Below are 10,075 nucleotides of genomic sequence, written 5' to 3' on the forward strand. Positions count from 1 at the left end.
TGCTGTTGTACCTATTTTTCTTTGCCCCATCTTATAAAGTATAATTTTCTTTTGCTTTAAATAGTTTTGCTGTAACAGGTTTTGTATATAGACTTGATAGAGGAAATTGGTAGTGGTTGAATATGGAATGTTGCTTTCCTTTCTTGGGTATTCAATGTATATAAACAACATATTTGAAGCAAAATCATGGGTGTGGTTGTTCTTCCTTTTTTTTCTATCTTCTTCTTTTGGTAGTAGGCATCATGTTTATGTTGGATATTTCAAACTAAGTGGTTACTGCTTTAATGAGGAGATTTACTCTTCGGTGTGCTCTTCTTTTGCCTGTAGTTACTACTTCAATGAGAAGATTTGCATATGGTTCTCTTTTAAGAAAAGATTGATGGACTGATGGTGCAGGCCTACCATATCCTTTCTACTTCCCCTACTTGAAATAAATCTTTATGGTATCTAACAGGAATTGTTCATGAAACAGACATGCTAGTTCCTTATGGCAAACAGTGTGCTTGTAGCAGAATATGCATCCATCTCAAGCTCAAGTTTGGTATCTTTGGGATATGAGTTTGGGAAGGGTCCTAGTTGCAGTCCGCACGTCCTCGTTCTCAGGCTGTTGGCTTTGGGGAATTTTTGTGGATGTCCGCTATAGATCGAAAACCTTAACCATCAGTTTGACATGTGCTTAATCTTGCGTTTATACTCTGTTGTTCTGTAAGCTCTCCTTCCATTGCCTGCGTGAATGCAATTGTTATTTCTTCATGCTTCATTGAGAATGTCTTTGGTACAAGCTACACTAAAAGATTGGTTATTAATTAGGGTTTGAGCTAAAAGAATCATTGATAGTCCACTCCTTTGGGTGAGTTGATTATTAATTAAGAACAAGCTACACTAAAAGATTGGTTTGAGCTCGCCAAAGTGTGTAACTGGGGTAAGCTTGTCAAAGGTGGATGAGCATGAGCACCAACTTCGTGGGAGAATTTTTGGGACAGTTGAGCGAGCTTTTGTAATTTGGATCTAAGGTATTTGTCTCCTATCATGGACACTCGAGGGAGAGGTGGAGTTGATGCAGTATGCCTTTTGTAGTGCACTACACTGTCTCGTGGGAGTGGAGTGGCATGCTCCTGTCAGTGCAAGTACCGCGATATCCTCCAGAGTTAAAATATACAATAAAATTGATGAATAAACCTCCTGGGTGGGGCATAGGTTGCCCAAGTGGGCCAGTGGAGTAGTGCCCCTTTGGATAAGCAGGATTGAAAGTAGTCATGACATGAGTCGATAAGTAGGTGCCTTGGGCACTAAGGATCGACCCCCTGCGTGGAGAGAGTCGACTCTTGTTGTTTCAGTTTGTGGTTCAGTTAGACTAAGGGTCGACCCTTGTTTGTTTCAATTTTTAGTTCAGTTGCACTGAGGGTGGACCCTTGTTTGTTTCAATTTATGATTCAGTTGCGCTGAGGGTCGACCCCTAAGTTGGTGAGTTGAACCTTCCTTGTTTTAGTTAGGGGTTCAATAGGACTGAGGGTCGACCCCTGAGTTGGGTGGATCGACTCCTTGTTTGTATTAGTTAAGAGTTGACCCCTGAGATGGGTAACTCGACTCTTCTGTGTTTCATTAGTAGGTCTGTTGGGTTGAGGGTCGATCCCTATGTTGGAAGGGTCTACTCTTCTTATGTGGTATGTATGATATGTTTTGAGGGTCGACTCTTGGGATTGTAGGGTCGATTTCTCCTTGCTGATCAAAATGTATTGGCTTCAGTTTAGGGTCGACCTTTGGTTTAGCAGTGTCGACTCCTCTTGAATTCTTTTTTTATGTGTTCTTTTGGTCTGCAAGTCGACCCCGGTGTGGGATGAATCAACTCCCTTTGAGTTATTCTCTTAAGAGTGAGTTAAATGGGAAGGGTCGACTATTCGTATTTGAGAACATTCAAATTTTGGAAAATGAACTTTTATTTTGGATCATACTTACCCAGTGATTGTGTGAGTGGTGAAACTCTACTAAGACAAATTGGCTTGTGGACCTTAATAAACAAATTATGAGACTTCCTTTTTGGGGAACCTTTTGAGATTTTGGGTTATGATTTAAATTTTGAGAAGTGTGATGTAAAAACTTTCTTATTTTTGTAAATAAATGAAATATGATAACCCTTGTCCAGAACCCATTTACATTAGTGATCATAGTTTGATTAATATGGTTTTAAAAAACCTTTATAAAGCTAAAAAGTACCAAGGTTTAAAAAAAAGAAAGCTTGGTAAATACTTGGGGCGGGACATCAAGGCTATGCAAGCCTAAATCTCCTGCTACTCAACCAAGTCCAAATGTTGTCCAACAAGGTGTTGCAATCTTGAGAGCCCTCACAAGTCCCACCCGATCCTGGGCAGTAAGAGCTACACAACACAAAACCAGAAAAAAAAAATTAGGGTTCTATGAAGAGAGAGAGGCCAGATCCGGTGGGCAGTGCCATTGTGGGAGACAAGGTCTGGTGAGAATGAGGGTTTTGTGAGTAGGTTTTGATGACTAGGGAACCCCGGTGAGAGAGTTAGGCTTTGATGACTAGGGAACCCAGAGAGAGAGAGAGAGAGAGAGGATTTCAACATATCCAGAGAAAGGGTCAACAGTGTTGAACCCAAAGAAAACAAAAGCAGAAAAACAAAAACAAAACAGAAACTAGCAGGAGCCAAACGAGCCAAAAAAATTGCTCACGCAGGAACCACAAAACCAATAAAATCGAGAGGTAGCGAAGTGACAACAGGAGGAAACGTTAGATTTGGAAGATGAATATGCAGAATCGCGTAAACGTCCACTAGGATTTTCTGAGCAAGATGATTAATGTCGATCGAAGATTTTTGAAAAAGGGCATCGTTGCACGCCATCCAAACAAACCACCAAGTGATAAACAACCATGACCTCCAGATTAATCGCCACCGCTTACTACGTCGAAGGTAGACCAGACCCAAGATGAGGTCTAGCACAAAGGACTCCTCCATAACCAGGACCTCCAGGTGCTTCCAAGTCCTACAAAAGATCTCCATAAAGGTAGGGCAAGACCAGAAGAGGTGGAACGAGGATTCTTCAGCAACATGACAAAGCACACACCAGCTCAGAAGCTGGAAGCCCCACCTCTTTAAGATGGAGTGAGTTTGGACCTTATCGTGCAAGATTAACCAAGCCAGGACTCGAGAACGGGGTGAAGGGCCCTTCGCCCAGAGCGCAGATTCAGGCAACCAGGCCGCCCCAGGGGAAGCAACGATCTATAGCCTTTGCTGGACAAAAACTTTCCGGTAGGAGCAATAGCCCAATGCACCCAATTACCAATATCGGTGGGATCCTCAAAATTGTCGTTGAAGAACACTAAAGCTGACAACCAAGACTTACGCAGATGGGAAAACGCTCCACGCCGCGAGCGTAGGAAAACTAGAAGGAGAGAAAGAGGCCCATACTTAGAGAGAAGAAAGGCAACACAAGGATTATTCGGTTGGTGAGCAAGCCAACATTGCTTAGAGACCAGGGCAATACTCCCGAGTCTGGGTGCAGGAACACCTAAACTGGCCATAGAACGCGGCAAGACCACCGAACGCCAGCCAACCAGGTGGTGCTTACCCTTGAGATGACACTCAGACCAAAGGAATCTTGCCAGCAGATGCGTCAGCTCCTCCTCCACACCCACAGGCATCAGAAACATGGAAATGAAGAATTCTGAAATGGTCGAGGGAACATGCTTCACTAAAGTTAGGCGGCCAACATACGAGAGACAAGAAGCTTGCCACAAGAGTAATTTGCGCTTAACTTTAAGAAGCGTCGGAGCCCAGGCTACAGAGGAAAGATGCTTAACTTGTAATGGTAAACCCAAGTACAACATAGGCAACTCAGATATAACACAATTAAAAATCTTCATCCCAGCAGCTAACATAGAGGGCTAGACATGGAACATAGAAAGAGAACACCTTTGCTCATTGAGAGAAATGCCAGAAAGAGAGAGAAAAAATTGAAGAATGAGCTTGAACTGAAGCATCTGCTGAACACTAGCACGATCGAAAATGATCATATCATCAACATAAATAAGCGCATGAGCATGAAAGTCCTGGACCGGTAAGGGATCAATGAAACTACAGGTAGTGGCCCACTTAAGCAGCACAACAAGACCCTCGACGACCGCATTGAACAATAAAGGCGAAAGAGGGCAACCTTGATGCAGACCCCGCTCCAGCTTGAACCGTTCCCCAAAAGTGTTGTTGATATTCAACATAGCCTGGGCATTCGAGACTAGTTCCCTAACCCAACCAGAGAATCGACGACCAAACCTGAAGTTTGATAACATTTGAAATAAAAATGGCCATTGAACAAAATCAAAGGTCTTATGAAAATATAATTTAAGAATGAAAGAAGGTTGACCACAAAGATGCAAAGAGTGTACAACCTCGGTTGCCATTAGAAAAGAATGATGAACTCTCTTATGATGGATGAAGGCAAACTCAGAGTCTGAGAAGATCTGCTGAGCTACCGATTTCAGCCTGTTTGCCAAAACCTTGGCAATCATACGGTAAAGAGCACTCGTCATCGAGATCAGGCAGAACCGAGAGATATCTGAAGCGTCGACGTCTTTAAGAATAAGCGAAATAATGGTTAAAAGAAAAGGGTATGGCAGCCTGAAATTGCGATAAAAGTCATCGAAGAGGCTAACCACGTTCGGTTTGACAGAATCCCAGAAAATCTTGAAAAGGTCAACATGAAACCCATCAAAGTTGGGCGCTTTTCAACCAGACAGATCCTTGATAGCACGAAGGATGTCAACATCTGAGAATCTTCTTTATAAAGCACATGCTTGGTCATGAGAGATCACCCGTAGCATGACAAACCCAATATTCCCCTCCGCAACCACTGAAGAGGCATAAATAGACTTGAAATAATGCGTGATGGCCTAGTTGACAAGCTAATCAGAGAAAGAGATGCCCTCAATGGAGATAGAAGGGATGACCTTCCTCCGATGGCGGTGAGATGCATAGGAGTGAAAAATTTAGTGTTACCATCACCGACTTTGAGCCAATTCACCTAGGATCGCTGCTTCCAACGGATTTCATCCCTGACTATCCAATTATTCAACAACATAGATAGCTCAATGGACCTAGCCTGGAGACTCAAAAGTTGAGGTTCAGAAAAAGCGTTAGGGGAAGACATAGACTGGTACAATTCAGAAAGCTCATGCTCCTAGGCATCTAAATGTTGAAATTTCACAACATCACAATTATGGATCTAGGCCGTGATATCCTTAGCAAGACGTGAAAGCTTGCTGATAAGCCGAAGAGCAGCCCAGTGCTCGACAGAAGGTTTAGACCAAGATGTCGAAATAACCGAATTGAAATCTGGCTCCTAAAGCCACTATTGCTAAAAAAAAAAATGCTTGGAGAAAGAGAATCCATCCCCCCAAATAGTGATGAGCTGACCATGGTCAGATATAGAAGGCACAAGCAAGACACATTTAATGTCAGGGATGAGGTCCAACAAAGTGGGGGGTGACAAATACCCTATCCAGAACCCGACAACATGGGCACGATCACCTATTTGACCAAGAGAAGCGCTCGCCGATAAGAGGAAGAGGATAAAGGAGATGTCGGTGAACAAAGTCTTGGAAGCCTCGAATAGAGGGATTATGAAGGACGATAAAATTGAAATCATTAGGAGAAAGCATACAATTAAAATTACCCATAATAAGGTGACACAAATCATTAGAAGTAACCACCCTATCAAGGTTATCTCAAAACGTGGGCCTCCTGTTAGCGAGGTTGGGTCCATAAACCACATACACCACTGCTCTCCGACCAATCAACTGTATGGTGAAGGCAACAGACAAAGAGTAGATACCCATGTCCAGCTGCGATAAATTTAAAGACTTCTTACCGAAGAGGTGGATACCACTAGCATGGTTGACCGCTAGCTTAAAGAAAAAATTCGCACCTCGCCAAATGGAAGAAGCGACTGCAAGCGGAATGTCATCCATTTTAGTTTCACAAATGACAAACAGGTCAGGATTAGCCTGTCTAATCCAACTCGCCAAAAATAAGCGCTTGGAGGCAGAATTGAGGCCTCTAATATTCCAACAAATAAGCTTCATGGCATAAATTCTGAAAAGACTCATAGCTGCCGCAACCTGGGTGATCTACGAGGACACCAACCAGGAGAAACCAAATCTGAAAAGATAACCCTCCTTCGTCTACGATAGCCAATGAGGGAACACTGAACATTCCCGATGGGAGAGTCATCCTACGAAGAACCGAACAAAACAGAAGGTGGCGAGCAAAGGATATCCATGGGAACAGAATGGAGAGCAAAAATAGTTAAATCCATGACAGCCGATAGAGCTAGCAACTGAGATGCAAAGAGAGAGATATCAGTAGTCGAGCAGCGTCGCCGATCTCAATACCCAGGGGGTGCGAACTGGGATGCAGATATATCTGAGAGGAAGGCAAGTGAGTTGACACACCCCCTGGCAGACCGCCACCGGGGCCAATGATAATAGAAAAAACTGAACATGAGGAATATGAGATAACCTCCGAAGCACGAGGGAAAAAAGGGCGAGGATGAGGAACCGAAAAGTCAATCACCATGCAGTTGCTGGCCTAGTTGGAGATAACATGAATCGCCATAATATGGATAATAGGGTAAGCAAAATTCTGGGATAGAAAGATAATGAAGGAAGATATTGAACTAAGGCCACCATGAGCAAGACCGTCCACCTGCGCCACCGAGCAGCAACTGGAAAGGGAGAAGGTCGAAGAAAATGCTAGTTCCCAAGGATGCAAAGAAATGATCGACTGACCTCGAGCAAGCAAACCTGAAGGCGTCACCAACGAGACTTATGAAGGCACATAAGAATAAGCATGCTGAGGGCCCCGCACAGGAGGAGAAACAAGCGCCAGCTCTCGAAAAGAGAAATCATTGAAATGGTCAGACTGCATGGGGCCTTCCCCATGCAGAACGACCGACATCCTGGAGAGGGATGAAAAAGGTGCCAGGTCCCAAGGAGACAAATTGACCCTATGAGCTACATCAGAGAAATCAATGCAGGCCTAGGCATAGGCATGCGAGCCCATACCAGGAAACACGAGCAACGACGCTGAATGATGAAGGTCTGATTTCTCACTACATTCAAGCATACCTGGAGGAGCCGCCAAAGAGACTCGGAAAAGAGCGTCAAAAAAGCCAAACCTGTATGAAACAATCGACGATTGAGAGACACACGTATCGAGAAGCCGAGCCAGAATGAGGGTATCCTTCATCAAAGAAGAGACAGGGGTAGCCAAAGATGATGACTGAGCAACCTTAGCAATGGGTGGCGGTCGGATCGGGACCTAGATAAACCCAATCTTGACCACGAGGAAGGGATCCATTGGCCGCTGAAGATCATCGATTTGCACCCACGACGAGAAAGATAGGTGTCTGATTGGTCGAGGATGACTCCAACGAGCATGAAAATGCCCCGACCCGGGGGCTTGGGAAGGAAGAGACAGCCCCATCGAGAGCAGAGGAGAGAAGGCAAAACACCTGTGCATCCAAATCGGGTGACACCGAGATAAAAAAAATGAATCACACTTGTGGCAGTGAAGGCGCTTATGAAAATTCAGGGAGAAACAAGCAACACACCACCATTCCCCTGGCCTGGCAAGGCTTAACTGAGATCTAGAGCGAAGGGCATGGAAGGAACGTCGCCAGTAAGATGTGTTGACCTATTAGAATTTTAGAGAGAGAGAGAGATGTGTCAACCTATTGGGGTTTTGGGGAGCTTCGTTCGTCTCTGACGTCTCTACTTCCTGTGTGAGAGAGAGTCGGGGGTAGAGTGGGGTTTGGTTGGGAGAGAGCTTAACAAAAATGGTGAAAGGGGGTCATGGTAGGTAAACATGGTTTTAAATATCCCTTTACGCTAGATCCAACAACTAGCTTTGTTAGGCTCTCGTCAGGCTGGAATTGATCAGGCACCTACTCATTTCTCTCTCTGTCTCTCTCTATATATATAAAGTGTTTGAAGATATATTAGTCGCTGTTGATCGCATGCAATCAAACAATGACAATTCATCATTTTTTTGTAAGTTCCAGAGATTTAGTGGTGGTCTTGACCGCTGTTAAATTTTTTGGCAGAAAAATGACATTTAGCAACCGTTCAAAACCACCGAAATATCTTCTTTTCAAAAACAAGAAGAATGCATGGCATTATGCCGTGTGTTTGAGCATGTTCAAAGGAAAACCTGTTCGACGGATTTTACTATATATATATATATATATATATATATATATAGAGAGAGAGAGAGAGAGAGAGAGAGAGAGAGAGAGAGAGAGAGAGAGAGAGAGAGAGAGATGCATTCCTTAGGCCTCCTTTTTTGTTAGGTCCCTTCAAAAATTGTAGTTTTAAGTTTTTTTTCTCAGGTTTAATACCGTAAATGTGATATATAGGTTTTGTTTAGTAGAAACCGACTTTTGGATTCCCCAAATTTGACTTGTATACATGTTTTTTCATTGATCCAAAATCAATTGCTATGAAGGTACTAGTTTTTCTCAACTCATAAAAATATATTTTTTTTGTCAAAAAAACATGATCCAAGAGTAGATTCCCACTAAATCGAGCATGCCAAGAAATGAGGCCTATTATGTTCAGTTCTCATATATATATATATATATACACACGGGCTAGAGGCCCAATCAAGGCCAAATTTAAGAGCCCAGCCCATTGCTCACCACTAATTATGAATGGTGCTAAATGGGAAGTTGGTGATGGCAAGTCTACCACCTTTTGGTGTGACCCATGGGCAATTCACCAACCTCTATGTTTATATATATGAACGGCTTAGTTCTGCAGCTTATGCAAGCCTCAAGCTCCTCAATTCTTCAGTTCACATGCTTGCCTTCTGCAGTTACACAAATCACTTAGCATAACACCTGGGACCACAAAAATCTGATTAAGGACTTTTTCCAGCGCCTTTTCAATCAGAATAAAGGACAAAATTTTTCCTGCGCCTCCGTTTATATGGTGCAATTTTTTTTCCCCTCGTCCTGCCACAGTGCTTTGACTTGCGGTTGAGAATTGACTACGCACACATGAGCGATTAAAGCAACTCGGATTTTCCATACCTAGTAGTCAATGTGCTCTTTTTTGTAAGCAATCCCCCCCCCCCCCCCCCCTGCCATATATGGCACCTGATCCGGACTCGGATGCTCATCCTCTGGAGAACAGAGAATGGAATCCTTGGCCCAGAATTTTAGATCAGCTGAATGATAGTCACCAAGTTATAATTGAAAGCTTAAGCTGCAATTTGGTTAGGATGAAACACTCCTCAACTCTTTGTATCGGTCTACATATTTCAAAATTGCGTGTCCCCAAAGAATAAAACTGTATTTCGAGACTTTTATGTGGGGATGACTGTTCTTGAAGATGATCCATGTTGGAAAGACAAACCTCTCAAAACCTGACACGACCCACCAACCCGACTCTTAGGCGGGTTCGGGTTTGGAAAAAATGAACCCGTTTAATAAACGGGTCGACCCGCCTAACCCGTTTATTAAACAGGTCGGGTTCGTGTTAGGGGTATGCCAACCCGTCTCACCTGTTTAATAAACGGGTTAGGCGGGTGGGTCAACCCGCCAACCCGACCCTCCAACCCGCCAACTCGTCTGCCAACCCGACCCGCCAGCAACCCTGGGTCGTATCGGGTTACCCGTTTATTAAACGGGCCAGGTTTGTGTTTGCCACAGCGGACCCGTTTACTAAACGGGTCGGGTTCGGGTTGAGGTATGCTGACACGACAACCCGCCAACCCTACCCAATTGCCATCCCTAATTGCAAGGCTTGTAATGTTTTCTCTTATTGTCAATGAGCGGGTAGGGATCTACCTAAACCTAGCTTTACTATAAAAAAAGATAAGAAAACACAGCTTCAAATCCAAATTTTTCTGATTCGCCTTAATAGCTTTTGGATAACAACATTGGGCTATACTGCCACCCGATGTTTACTCTTGAGGAAGGGTTTAAGGGCCTCGTTCCTTGGCAGGTTCATTGCCATGAAAAAAATGATAAACCTACTCGTTGTGGGTGTGGATCAATG

The sequence above is a fragment of the Nuphar pumila genome, chromosome 8, assembly GCF_984573655.1.
Source record: "Nuphar pumila chromosome 8, dmNupPumi1.hap1.1, whole genome shotgun sequence".
Lineage (NCBI taxonomy): Eukaryota > Viridiplantae > Streptophyta > Magnoliopsida > Nymphaeales > Nymphaeaceae > Nuphar > Nuphar pumila.